The sequence below is a fragment of the Cryptomeria japonica genome, unplaced genomic scaffold (genome assembly GCF_030272615.1).
Source record: "Cryptomeria japonica unplaced genomic scaffold, Sugi_1.0 HiC_scaffold_121, whole genome shotgun sequence".
Taxonomy (NCBI): Eukaryota; Viridiplantae; Streptophyta; class Pinopsida; order Cupressales; family Cupressaceae; genus Cryptomeria; species Cryptomeria japonica.
In genome coordinates, this window is record NW_026728943.1 from 98,352 (window position 1) to 110,948 (window position 12,597).

Below are 12,597 nucleotides of genomic sequence, written 5' to 3' on the forward strand. Positions count from 1 at the left end.
TGTTAGTACACCTTGGCCTGGTAATTACCTATGCAAATCGGATATCTGATTTTTATTTGTAATTTTAATTTAAAAAATATATTATATGTTACGTATTATATAATACAATATTATATTATATATAATACAATATAATATTATATTATGTATAATACAATATAATATTATATTGTATAATATAATATTATATTATGTATAATACAATATAATATTATATTGTATAATATAATATTATATTGTATTATATATTATATAATATTGTATTATATTATATATTATAATATAATACAATATTATATTTTATATAATATAATATAATATAATATTGTATTATATTATAATATATAATATAATACAATCTTAAATTATATAATATAATATAATATTATATTATATATTATATAATATTTTATTATATTATATATTATAATATAATATAATATAATATAATATAATATAATATTATATATAATATAATATAATATAATATAATATAATATAATATAATATAATATTATATATAATATAATATAATATAATATAATATAATATAATATTATATTATATTATATTATATATAATATAATATAATATTATATTATATTATATATAATATAATATTATATTATATTATATTATATATAATATAATATTATATTATATTATATTATATATAATATAATATTATATTATATTATATATAATATAATATTATATTATATTATATATAATATAATATAATATTATATTATATTATATATAATATAATATAATATTATATATATTATAATATAATATAATATTATATATAATATAATATAATATTATATATAATATAATATAATATTATATATAATATAATATAATATTATATATAATATAATATAATATAATAATATATTATATAATATAATAATATATTATATAATATAATAATATATTATTATATTATATTATATATGTTATTTAAAAATAATTTAAGTGTTGAAATCGGATATCTGATTTTCTGAGACTTTTATATTTCGACAGTGACAGTCCCGTGAGTCATTTTTAACTCATGGGTCGCGCGAATTCGTCAAAATCCAATATCCGCTCTATCCGATATTCGGTGTTTTGACAAAAAATTGCTAAAAAATAGATTTATAGGTAATAATTTTGTCATTTTGAATCATTTTCATTCATTTTTTGTATTTTTTGTGAATGTTTATTTTATTTTTCATTGAAAATATGGTTTTTTTTCATGAAAACTAGGTTTTTTTAAAATCAAATACCTAAATGTTTAAATTTGTTAACTAAATTTAATTGTTTACATTAGGTTAAAAATGGGGGATAACAATGAAAACACTGACCAACCACAACTGCAACAACCAAATCCTCATTTTCCAAACCCCCCCTCAATTCAATATTTGATTGCACAAAATTTGAATGAATTGAGGGGGATTGCAGAAGTATATCGTAGGATCCCTCGTCTAAACCCATTGTTTGGTCCTCTCACGTCGATCGTAAAAAGTATGGAAACCATGACTGAGGAGCACGATGTCATCTTTTTGTGGTGAGATTCTATGAAGGAAAAATATGCAGATGGCTTGTCGTATAAGGATATCAAGGATCTTGAGATATCTAAAGCCGAAATCACCTCATTGTTTGTCAATCCCCGTACTGGTCAGCCCGTAGATCCCAAAAAAACAAAACTTTCTATCATATGGTACACAAATGATGGGATTGTGAAAAACTTTTGGGATCGTTGGTGGATGGTTTTCGACAAACTACCCAACAACAATCTTGATATCCCTTCTATTTCATAAAAAAATTGTATGCTGAGTTTGTTTTACAAAAACATGTGAACTACTTTGACATCCAACCTTTCCAGGGTGTAGGTTTAGGTATGCCCCAAAATAGACCTGGGGCAGTCAGAGTAGTCCAGGGCCCATATGTCCCCCCTCCTCCTGTTGATCCCCCACCTACAGTTTAGCATCCTGATATCATTTGTGAGGTGGCTTCACAGACCATATCGGCTATTCACTCCTTGAGTAGCCTTTTGGTTTCTCAGGCTACGTCAGTAGCTCAGCCTACTCTTGACGGTAGCGGTGCATCTGGTGCCCGTGAAATGTCATCCTCAGCTCCACACATATGCATGCCCCATAGTTGTGTCATGTGTGGGCACGTATGCTTGGGTCCAGCTGGACAACCCATTGATCCTCCTGTGGACAGTGCAGATTACGAGGTGCATGAGATGCATGATGCACCAGAGGTTATTACACAGATTGGAGGATACCCTGGGGAGTCCTCACATGCTAGAGGCAAGGAGGCACCGTCATAATACATTGATGATGTATTGGTAAGATTTGTGTTTTCACAGGTCATGTTATATTTTAATTAAATATTTATAAATTAGATAATATTAAATACTAATTTTTATTTTCATGGCCTATTTAACAGTTGATGACTGAGGATGAGTTGAGACAGATTCAGGAGGGCACCTTGTCGGCCATTTCATTTGGCCTCGATAGCTTGACGATACATATATTATTGCACCTAGTCGTTTGTATTTTATTGTACATACATGCTCATCATTTATATTTGTATTAATTAGATTATGTAGTAACTTGCATGTATATCTTATTTTACTCTTGTAGGGCACAAGCAGCACGAGTGCGGTGCAGTGTGATCTAGGATCTGGTAGTGCAATTGGAGACAAGGGAAAGGTAATTGAATGCAAATATGATTGAATGAATAGTTTAAATAACTTATAGTGATTATACATGTCTAGACATAGATTGATAGTTTCATATACTTGTTGTGTATATATACAGAGAATTCTTGGCTTCACATCCTTGATGACTACACCCAGAATACTTGAAGAAGAAGAAGAGATGCCTCAAGTAGATGTGTGTTTATTTTATTATTTGATTAGTAGATATAATTTGTTATTATCAGTGACAATTATATGCTAACTTGTATCAATCTCATGTTTCTGAACATATGTAGGTTGTGTATCAAAATATTCAAAACATACCTCCTCTACCAAAGACATACATCAAGAATCCTGCAAAGCTAAAGAGAAAACATGGAGATGAGGTAAACATGAATATTTCATTTTTATGTTAAATTTTTGAATGTGAATTATATAATATAACTAATATTAATCGTGGTTTGTTTTTCTTGTGTAGGATCCTTCAGAGCCGAGTAGTGCGGCGAAGAGGATCGATTTTGATGATCCATCAACAACTTAGGATGTTATAGATAGTTTTGGGATGCTTACATGTCTAGTTGGCATGCATATTTTGTATATGGACATACATTCACATATTTAGACATACATTTTGTTTCAGTTGGCATTTATGCCATATTTGTGTATCGACATACATTTGTAATCATTCAACATTTTTATATATACAGAAGTTGATATTCGATCATATAAATTGTTGCTCATCTGTGTGTGGTGTTATCATGGAAATCTTTAATATTCATTCCAATAATTAACAATGGTTAATAATGGCTATTTTATGAACAATACAATTCATTTCATTTCATTGTAAGTGTTGTTTTTGTAATGAACAATATAATTCATTTAATGAACAATACAATACAATTTATTTAATGAACAATACAATTCATTTAATCAACAATACAATACAATTCATTCAATGAACAATACAATTCATTTAATGAACAATACCCTACGCATGCTCCTATTTTGTTCCCCCACTCGATCGAACACTTGGGGTCATACCCTACCGGCGTCGTCCCTTGAGCGTCCTAAGTGCTCAAAATTGTCAAACACGTACGGGCCCTAACTCAAAATCCGTGGCACCTGCGAACTAACCGTTTGAACCTACGAGGCCATGAGAGGGGTCCCTACAAAAGCCTATCTCAGTTTTTCAGGTTTCCCTACAGTTTTATTTGGGCAGCAATTTTCTGGTTGGCGAAAAAATCGTCAGTCTCACTCAATGGAATGTTGTCGCATGGCCAATTTCTCATTCAGCTCATCGCGATGATGAACTGTTAGCTCTGACATGTCCAGTTAGGCATAATTACCCTGCACATGGTCCTATTTTTCCCCCCCACTTGATCCAACGCTCGGGGTCATACCCTACCGGCGTCATCCCTTGAGCGCCCTAAGTGATCAAAATTATCAAACTTTGACGGGCCCTAACTCGGAATCCGTGGCACCTACAAATGATCCGTTTGAACCTACGGGGCTACGAGAGAGGTCCCTACAAAATCCTATCTTAGTTTTTCAAGTTTCCCTACGGTTTTATTAGGGCAGCAATTTTTTGGTTGGCAAAAAAATCATCAGTCTCACTCAATGGAATAATGTCGTGTGGCTGATTTCTCGTTCTGCTCATCGCGATGATGAACCGTTAGCTTCGACATGTCCATATAGGCATAATTACCCTACGCATGCTCCTATTTTTCCTCCCCACTCGATCAAACGCTTTGGGTCATACCCTACCAGCATCGTCCCTTGAGTGCCCTAAGTGCTCAAAATTGTCAAACTTTGACGGGCCCTAACTCGAAATCCATGGCACCTGCGAATGATCCGTTTGAACCTACGGGGCCATGAGAGGGGTCCCTACAAAGGCTTATCTCTGTATTTCAAGTTGCCCTATGATTTTATTAGGGCAGCAATTTTTCGGTTGGCGAAAAAATTGTCAGTCTCTCTCAATGGAATGTTGTCGCATGGTCGATTTCTCATTCAGCTCGTCGCAATGATGAACCGTCAGCTCTGACATGTCTAGTTAGGCATAATTACCCTATGCATGCTCCTTTTTTGCCCCCCCACTTGATCAAACACTAAGGGTCATACCCTACCGGCGTCGTCCCTTGAGCGCCCTAAGTGCTCAAAATTGTCAAACTTTGATGGGCCCTAACTCAGAATCTGTGGCACCTGTGAATGATCTGTTTGAACCTATGGGGCTATGAGAGAGGTCCCTACAAAAGCCTATCTCAATTTTTCAAGTTGCCTATGGTTTTATTAGGGCAACAATTTTTTGGTTGGCGAAAAAATCATCAGTCTCACTCAATGGAATGTTGTTGCGTGGCTGATTTCTCGTTCTGCTCATCGCGATGATGAACCATCAGCTTCGACATGTCCAGTTAGGAATTATTACCCTACGCATGCTCGTATTTTCCCCCCCACTCGATCGAACGCTCGGGGTCATACCCTACCGGCGTCGTCCCTTGATCGCCCTAAGTGCTCAAAATTGTCAAACTTTGATGGGCCCTAACTCGGAATCCATGGCACCTGCAAATGATCCATTTGAACCTACGAGGCCACGAGAGAGGTACCTACAAAATCCTATCTCAGTTTTTCAAGTTTCCCTACAATTTTATTATGGTAGCAATTTTTCTGTTGGCAAAAAAATCGTCAGTCTCACTCAATGGAATGTTGTCGCATGGCTGATGTCTCATTCTGCTTCGTATGAGAGAAAAGATTCATTTTATCTCAATACAGTTGTACCTATTTCATTATTAGAAAAAATAAATATACAAAGATTTTTTATTAGTATCCTCTATATTATGGATTTGAATTGATGTTCTCAATTAGTTATTATCTGTTTAGCTTTTCTTCATAAGGCACAACCATGTGGTGGTTATCATATCAGGACAACCATCCATGACTTTCAAAGTAATTGATATTTATTCCTACACCTCACACTCATAAGATTAATAATGAAATGACATTTATGATTCATCAAATGCTAACAAAGTCTAATCAGATTTCAACTTCAGGATGTATACAACATATCATATTCAACTTCAAGATGCATACAGCTTACCATATTCAAGCTCATGCCAACCACCACTTGGATATTGTTATATATTGATTAAAGTACAATATATGTAATAAAACCATATAGTCTTACAAAAAAGCCATCATAGACCATCTATGTTGATTAAAGTATAATTCATTTGTAACAGGGGCACACTCACAATCTGAAGTTGCAAAGTCCTGTGGGAAGCATCAAATTAGAAATTTACTAATCTGACTCATATTACTGTCAAAAGCATCAAAGATGCTACTGATAGAGAACACCATGCTCCATTGTGGAGAGAATATTAGGTGCATTTGATGTCAGCGTCTGAAAATGAAACAATGTTATTCAATTGCCAAAATCTAACTGACTTTATTTTATAAACCATTAATGAATAAAAATAGACAAGGTTACCTGAGTGAAAGTTTGATGACTACCTTGACTAGTAGGTGTTGATGTTGAAGGCCCAACATTAACAAATGTCAAATGTCAAATGTTTGATTCAACAGACCACCTTGACCATCAATGTCAATTGTTTGATTCAATAGATCATCTGTCATGACAATTTGATACACTGCAAATGTGTCCTGGCCACATGCATTTGAATCATCTTCATGATAATAAACACAACAAGACCCACAATTTAATCTCATTAATGCACAAAGGAATATGTACCATCACCAAGAGAGGGTCTTGTCAATGACGAATGATCTAGCATGAACTTGTATTTTTAAGAATTGTTAGTCTACACATAAAATGCATGGATGAACATAAAGGATTTATGACAATCACTTCAACTGAAATGCATGATAATAAATGAAAAGGTGGGATTATATACCATAAAAATACATCCCTTCGAATTATATCAACAGAACCCACTATGTTGATGCAAAAATCATAATGTGATACTGTTGTATATCATAAAAAAAGACCTTCATGAGCATAAAGGTTATGCGATAATTATATCATAAAAATATAAGGAAGTTAAGTAGCGGAAACAACTTCCTACGCTAACCTTGAGAGGAGGGTAATGCAAAACTTTTTCAGATCGTTACAATAGTTACAGAAAACAGAAATAGATATAATAGCATTCATACCACAACAAAGTGATTTACGTGGGGAAAACCCTTTCGGGAGAAAAACCCCACCCTCCAAAAGCAGCTCAATATTTTATTCAGCAATCAAAAACAGATTACAACATACTTGTAGAGCAAGCTCTTAGCAGGAGTACCACTAATCAGAGATTCAGAGGCAACTCAATAGCCATGAGACTCTTACACACAACCTCTATCTCACACACCTCATAAATAGGAGATACAATACAAGAAACCGTCAAACGGTATTACAAAACCATGGGCTAAAACCACCCAATAAGGTGTAGCCGACCTTATCTCCCTTCTATGACATGTTAAAGCACACATCAACACGTGTCGCTCCCTTTTACAACTCATTTATGTATCCGATACAAATTATTTTTCCTATTTCAGGAGTACAAACTTCCGGAGGCCATAACTTGAGAATCGGGTGTCCGATTGACGAACCGTTTGAAGCGTCGAAAAGCTCACGAAGTGCTCTATCACCTAGTAACCCGCTTTGCCAGTTACGACCACTTTTCAGGGCGTTTTGGAGCCTCTAAAGTCCCCAAATTTAAGTTTAAACATTTTATTGCACCCCTCCAAGATGAAAACTTTAATATCTTCAAAACTAGTTGTGACCTTGCGACGCAACTTTACTGGAATGCTTATCTAGCCAACCAGAAGCTTCAGGGAGAGTTTCGCACCATTTCGTGCTCAAATGAAAACTTACTATAAATAGTAACCTCACATAAATGCAAGGTTGAGACACCATTTTTTCCAACAAATCTCCCACTTGTCGAACACCTTGCATGAGCGGAAGGGAATGTCAACACAATGAATCAATTGCTAGGGGCCATAAGGCCCATAGACTCTGAACACCATCTGAACTTCTCTATGCTCACAGCCTTAGTTAAAGCATCTGCAACATTCATCAAAGTTTCCACCTTAACCAGCTTCACCCTACCATCTTCGACCATATCTCTAACAAAATGATACTGAACATCAATATGTTTGGTCCGGGCATGAAATGTCGGGTTCTTAGCTAGGCTAATTGCACTCTGACTATCACAGTAAATTGTCACTGTACCTTGTTTTATTCCAATATCCGAACACAATCTCTTAAGCCAAATGGCCTCTTTACAAGCATGAGTAGCTGCCATATACTCTGCTTCAGTAGTGGATAAAGCAACCACAGCCTGTCGCTTACTCATCCAACTAATTGCACCACCAAACAAAGTAAACACATAAGCACTGGTGGATCTTCTGCTATCAATATCACCTGCCCAATCTGAATCCACATAACCATAGATATCAAGGGAAGTCATGTCTCCAACTGAATTACCATGATAACACAAAGAATACTCTGAAGTACCCTTCAAATATCTGAACCTTTGCTAGAGTCCTCACTGCCCCTACAAAAATAGGAGCTTTGGAACAGGGTATAGACATCCATAAAACCATAGAGGATAAAGGACTTTTGTCAGATAAGTCATGGATACAGAGCAAGGGAAGGTTTTGATTGGAGGCATTTCATGCGAGACCAAAGAAGAAACCCTAAAAGATTAATTTAAGGCATACAAGGAAGTGGCAGAGACTGTTATAATGAGAGACAAAATGGCTAGAGGAGTTAGAGGAACGTTGCAAGCTTAAATTTTTGTCTCTGACTAAGAAAATATCAAAATTTAATTGAAGAATTCTGGGGATACAGTGACGATAAGAGAACAAGAGAAACTTACCCACCACCATGAATGGAACTTCGAAGGGTTTAGCAGCAAGGCTGCATGAAACTATAACGAGAAGATTTTAAGCCTCAAACCCTAGCTTTGAAACTGAGCTTCTATGAGGTGAACAAGAATTAGGGCAAAGATTGAGTAATAATAATAATTATTTCTGGACGAGGTGGTGGATCGACATTGTAGGCTGTTGAGAAGTTGAGAAGTTTCCCGAAGCTTAAATCAACCTTATTCAGATTTAGCTATGCTTCAAGTACCTTCTAGAACTTTTAGCAAAACATTTGTTAAAAAATAAAAAGCTAAAAAATACTGTAATCTGGTTGGATAGCCAAAAAAGTTTGTTTTTTATAAAAAAAAATTAATGGCATCATCCAATCATAATTAGAGAAAATGATTTATTGTTAATAATTAAATATTTTTAATATTAAAACATTTGAAAAATAATAAAAAGCTAAAAAATATTGTAATCTGATTAGATAGCCAAAAATTATTTTTGCGTCCAACGGATGCTATAGTTACCTGCTTGTCGATAGGAACTAAAAACGATACTATCTCGCAAGTGCTTTACAAGCACTATCTGCCACACTTGCATTGTGCAACATATCCTCACATCGCTTTTAACATGATGACTCAATGGATCGATAAAGGTTCATTCAATATGAGACATTATGTGTTTAAGTTCGATGTGTCTTAATAATGATTGATTTGTAGATATTTAATGAAGGCTGTGAATGATAATACACTTAGAAACTCGAAGAACTAAAAGAGGGCATTCAATGATGTAATTCACACGTTGGAATTGTACGCAATGCAAGTTATTGAATTAAAGCAATGCACGAAGGAGAACATCGATAATACAAGCAAAAACATTTAATGGCACCAACTCACACGATAAAGTCTTGACCATGATTGATGCAAACATCAAATGAAAAGGTTTAAATATGGATCGGAAGGCATTAAATGAAGATGATTGCCTCTTTATTAAGCCGATAGGCTTTTTGTATGGGTTTTTTTAAGCCAGAAAAGTGTCAGTATCTTGAAAAAAGCTTTCCGCCCACATTTCCCGACTGAAAAAATGTTTTTCTGCCATGTATGTTGCCATATTCAATATGCTCGCACCTCGAAAAGAAAAATATGCTGCAATGCGTACTCTTTGCCACTCTGTAAATTTATTGTCATTGATGGTTGCGGCTGCTTCATTCTTGTTCGTATCATTCCCATTTATGGCTCTGTCTGGTTCATTATTTTCATTTTTGGAGAAGCAAATATTGTCTCTCCTTCTTGGTTTTGCAGAAGAAAACATTGTCGGTCCTCTGCAATTTGCACCTGCTAGGTTTTTAGAGTTGCGATTTAATCAACCTCTTGGCTATCTATATTGTTTGGGGATTATCGGTGGCAGGTATCGTCTTTGCAACTGCGCATAAATTTTTTTCCCTTCATAGGCTCTATGCAATGTGCATCTCCATTTTCAAAAATGTAACTTGGTTCTTTTACCCTTTGTTGCCTGCAGATTTTGAAGGCTGGCGTTCTTGTTTTTTCGTTGCATTGCATTTTCCACCCTATGGAGACTTCAAAAGCTCAACTCGACGCTCACATCTGCAGGTCACATTTCAAAGATTCACATATATAGGTCTGGGATTTTTAAACTTTAATGGCTTGTTGTGCACTGTAAAATGCTATTGGGGTTTCATTGTGTGCTCCTATGTTTTCTTCGTCCTGCCTTTCGCATATAATGTTGCTTGCTGCAATGGGTTTTCCTTTTTCTGTTTAAATGTCTTCCTTTGCTCATAGAATTTGGAATTCACATGATATGTGTTATGTATTCCTGCTCTTCTAACTTCTTTTATCGTCTACTGTAGAGAGCTTCGTGATACGGTTTCTGGCATAGTAATGAAAATATAGTTGTAAGATTGCCAAGATGATACATTCACCTCAACCTAACTGAACTCATTCTTCAAACCGTTCCTTCGAACCGGAGCAAAGAAAGGGAAACGTCGTTTTCCCCGTAACTTTCTCCCACAACAACCTTTTATGGGAAGGGAGACGTAGCCCTCTATGTTGCTATTGAAATATTGCTATTGCCCATTGTTCTTTCGAATCCTTGCCAACCATCCCTGGCATATGAAGCGAGATAGATATTTGGATAAGGTCAAAGACTAATTTTATCTGTGACTTTCATCGTTGATACAAGGAAATCGGTTTTTGCGAAGTGAAAGCTCTAATTCCATTTCCTTGACCCCAGCAGTGCATGTAATCGCTAACAAACGTATATAAATAGGCCTCAATCTGTAAACCCAATATCCTGTGAACCCATTAAATTCCAATGAGCATTAAAATTCCATTCAAACAAATGCGCAATCCAAACAAATTCCCATGGCTGTAGTAATTGCAGTGATAAAGAGAAAAAACCGCAATATGAACACTTAAATACAAATATCCACTGCAATTGTAGAATCAAGCACCTCTTCAGACCACGTAACGAAATGTCTGTTTGTTTCCTTGTCGGGATTCCCATAAAACTTTGGGTGAATAGAAGAATTCATCGTTTCATACATCACATACATACATCCACTTCCTAATTTTTTCACAATCTTGCATCATCCTAGATATATGGAGAAACAATCTCATCCAAATATAGTGACCATGTAATATTCGCAGAATCTAGTGACTTATATCAAATATGCATGTATGGGTGTATACAAATTTATGTATGTTGAGATGGGTGTGAAGAGCGCCAAATGTATTGGCTCAAAATACACTTACAATGACCAAAGACTTGACTGTAGGTTGCTTTAATATGCCTATCAATTTCATAGTTAAAACAATAAATCCTTGCATTCAGGTCCATCACACTTTTCATTCTGACAGATACATCTACCTGGGGGCTCATAACATTCACGTGACAATTTACAGTGGTATGCTATGTTATTATTAGATTTGTTACTTTCTACAAGGCTCTTTATGCCTTTGTTTGAATCTTGTCTCCTTTTATTGGCAGAATCTAGCGACTTATATCAAATATGCATGTATGAGTATATACAAATTTATGTATGTTGACATGGGTGTCAAGAGCACCAAATATATTGGTTCAAAATACACTTACAATTACCAAAGACCTGGTTGTAGGTTCCTTTAATATGCCTGTCAATTTGATACTTAAAACAATAAATCCTTGCATTCAGCTCCATCATACTTTTCATTCGGACAGATAAATCTTCCTGGGGGCTCATAACCTTCACGTGACAATTTATAGTAGTCTGCTATGTTATTATTAGACTTGTTACTTTCTACAAGGCTCTTTATGCCTTTGTTTGAATCTTGTCTCCTTGAAGGTGGGCTTTCAAAAACACAGATTGGCAGAATCTAGTGCCTTATATCAAATATGCATGTATGAGTATGTATAAATTTATGTATGTTGAGATGGGTGTGAAGAGCGCCAAATGTATTGGTTCAAAATACACTTGCAATGACCAAAGACCTGACTGTAGGTTCCTTTAATATGCCTGTCAATTTGATAGTTAAAACAACAAATCCTTGCATTCAACTCCATCATAGTTTTCATTCGGACAGATAAATCTTCCTGGGGGCTCATGACGTTCACATGATGATTTACAGTGGTCTGCTATGTTATTTTTACATTTGTTGCTTTCTACTAGACTCTTTATGCCTTTGTTTGAATCTTTTGTCCTTAAAGGTAGGCTTTCAAAACCATATTTTAGTAATAGAATGCAGATTAAAGTATGGGTCCTACAATTCCTTTATCCTTTATCCTTAGTAACTATATCAAATATACTGCTGCAATTCCAATGCCTCATTCTTCCGTCCATCCTCTGTCACTACCTATGTTTTAATGTTGTGATACCACTTGTTCACACTCTGCCTGACGGTTTCAAGTGTATAATGACTGCGTTTAGCCCATACCATTCTCAAAGAAGTGAATGATTATATCTACCTTCCCTTGTTCGCTCCATCATGTCATAGTTACTTCCATAATAATGGTTTTGGGTATTTTTTAAAGAATTTGTCTGG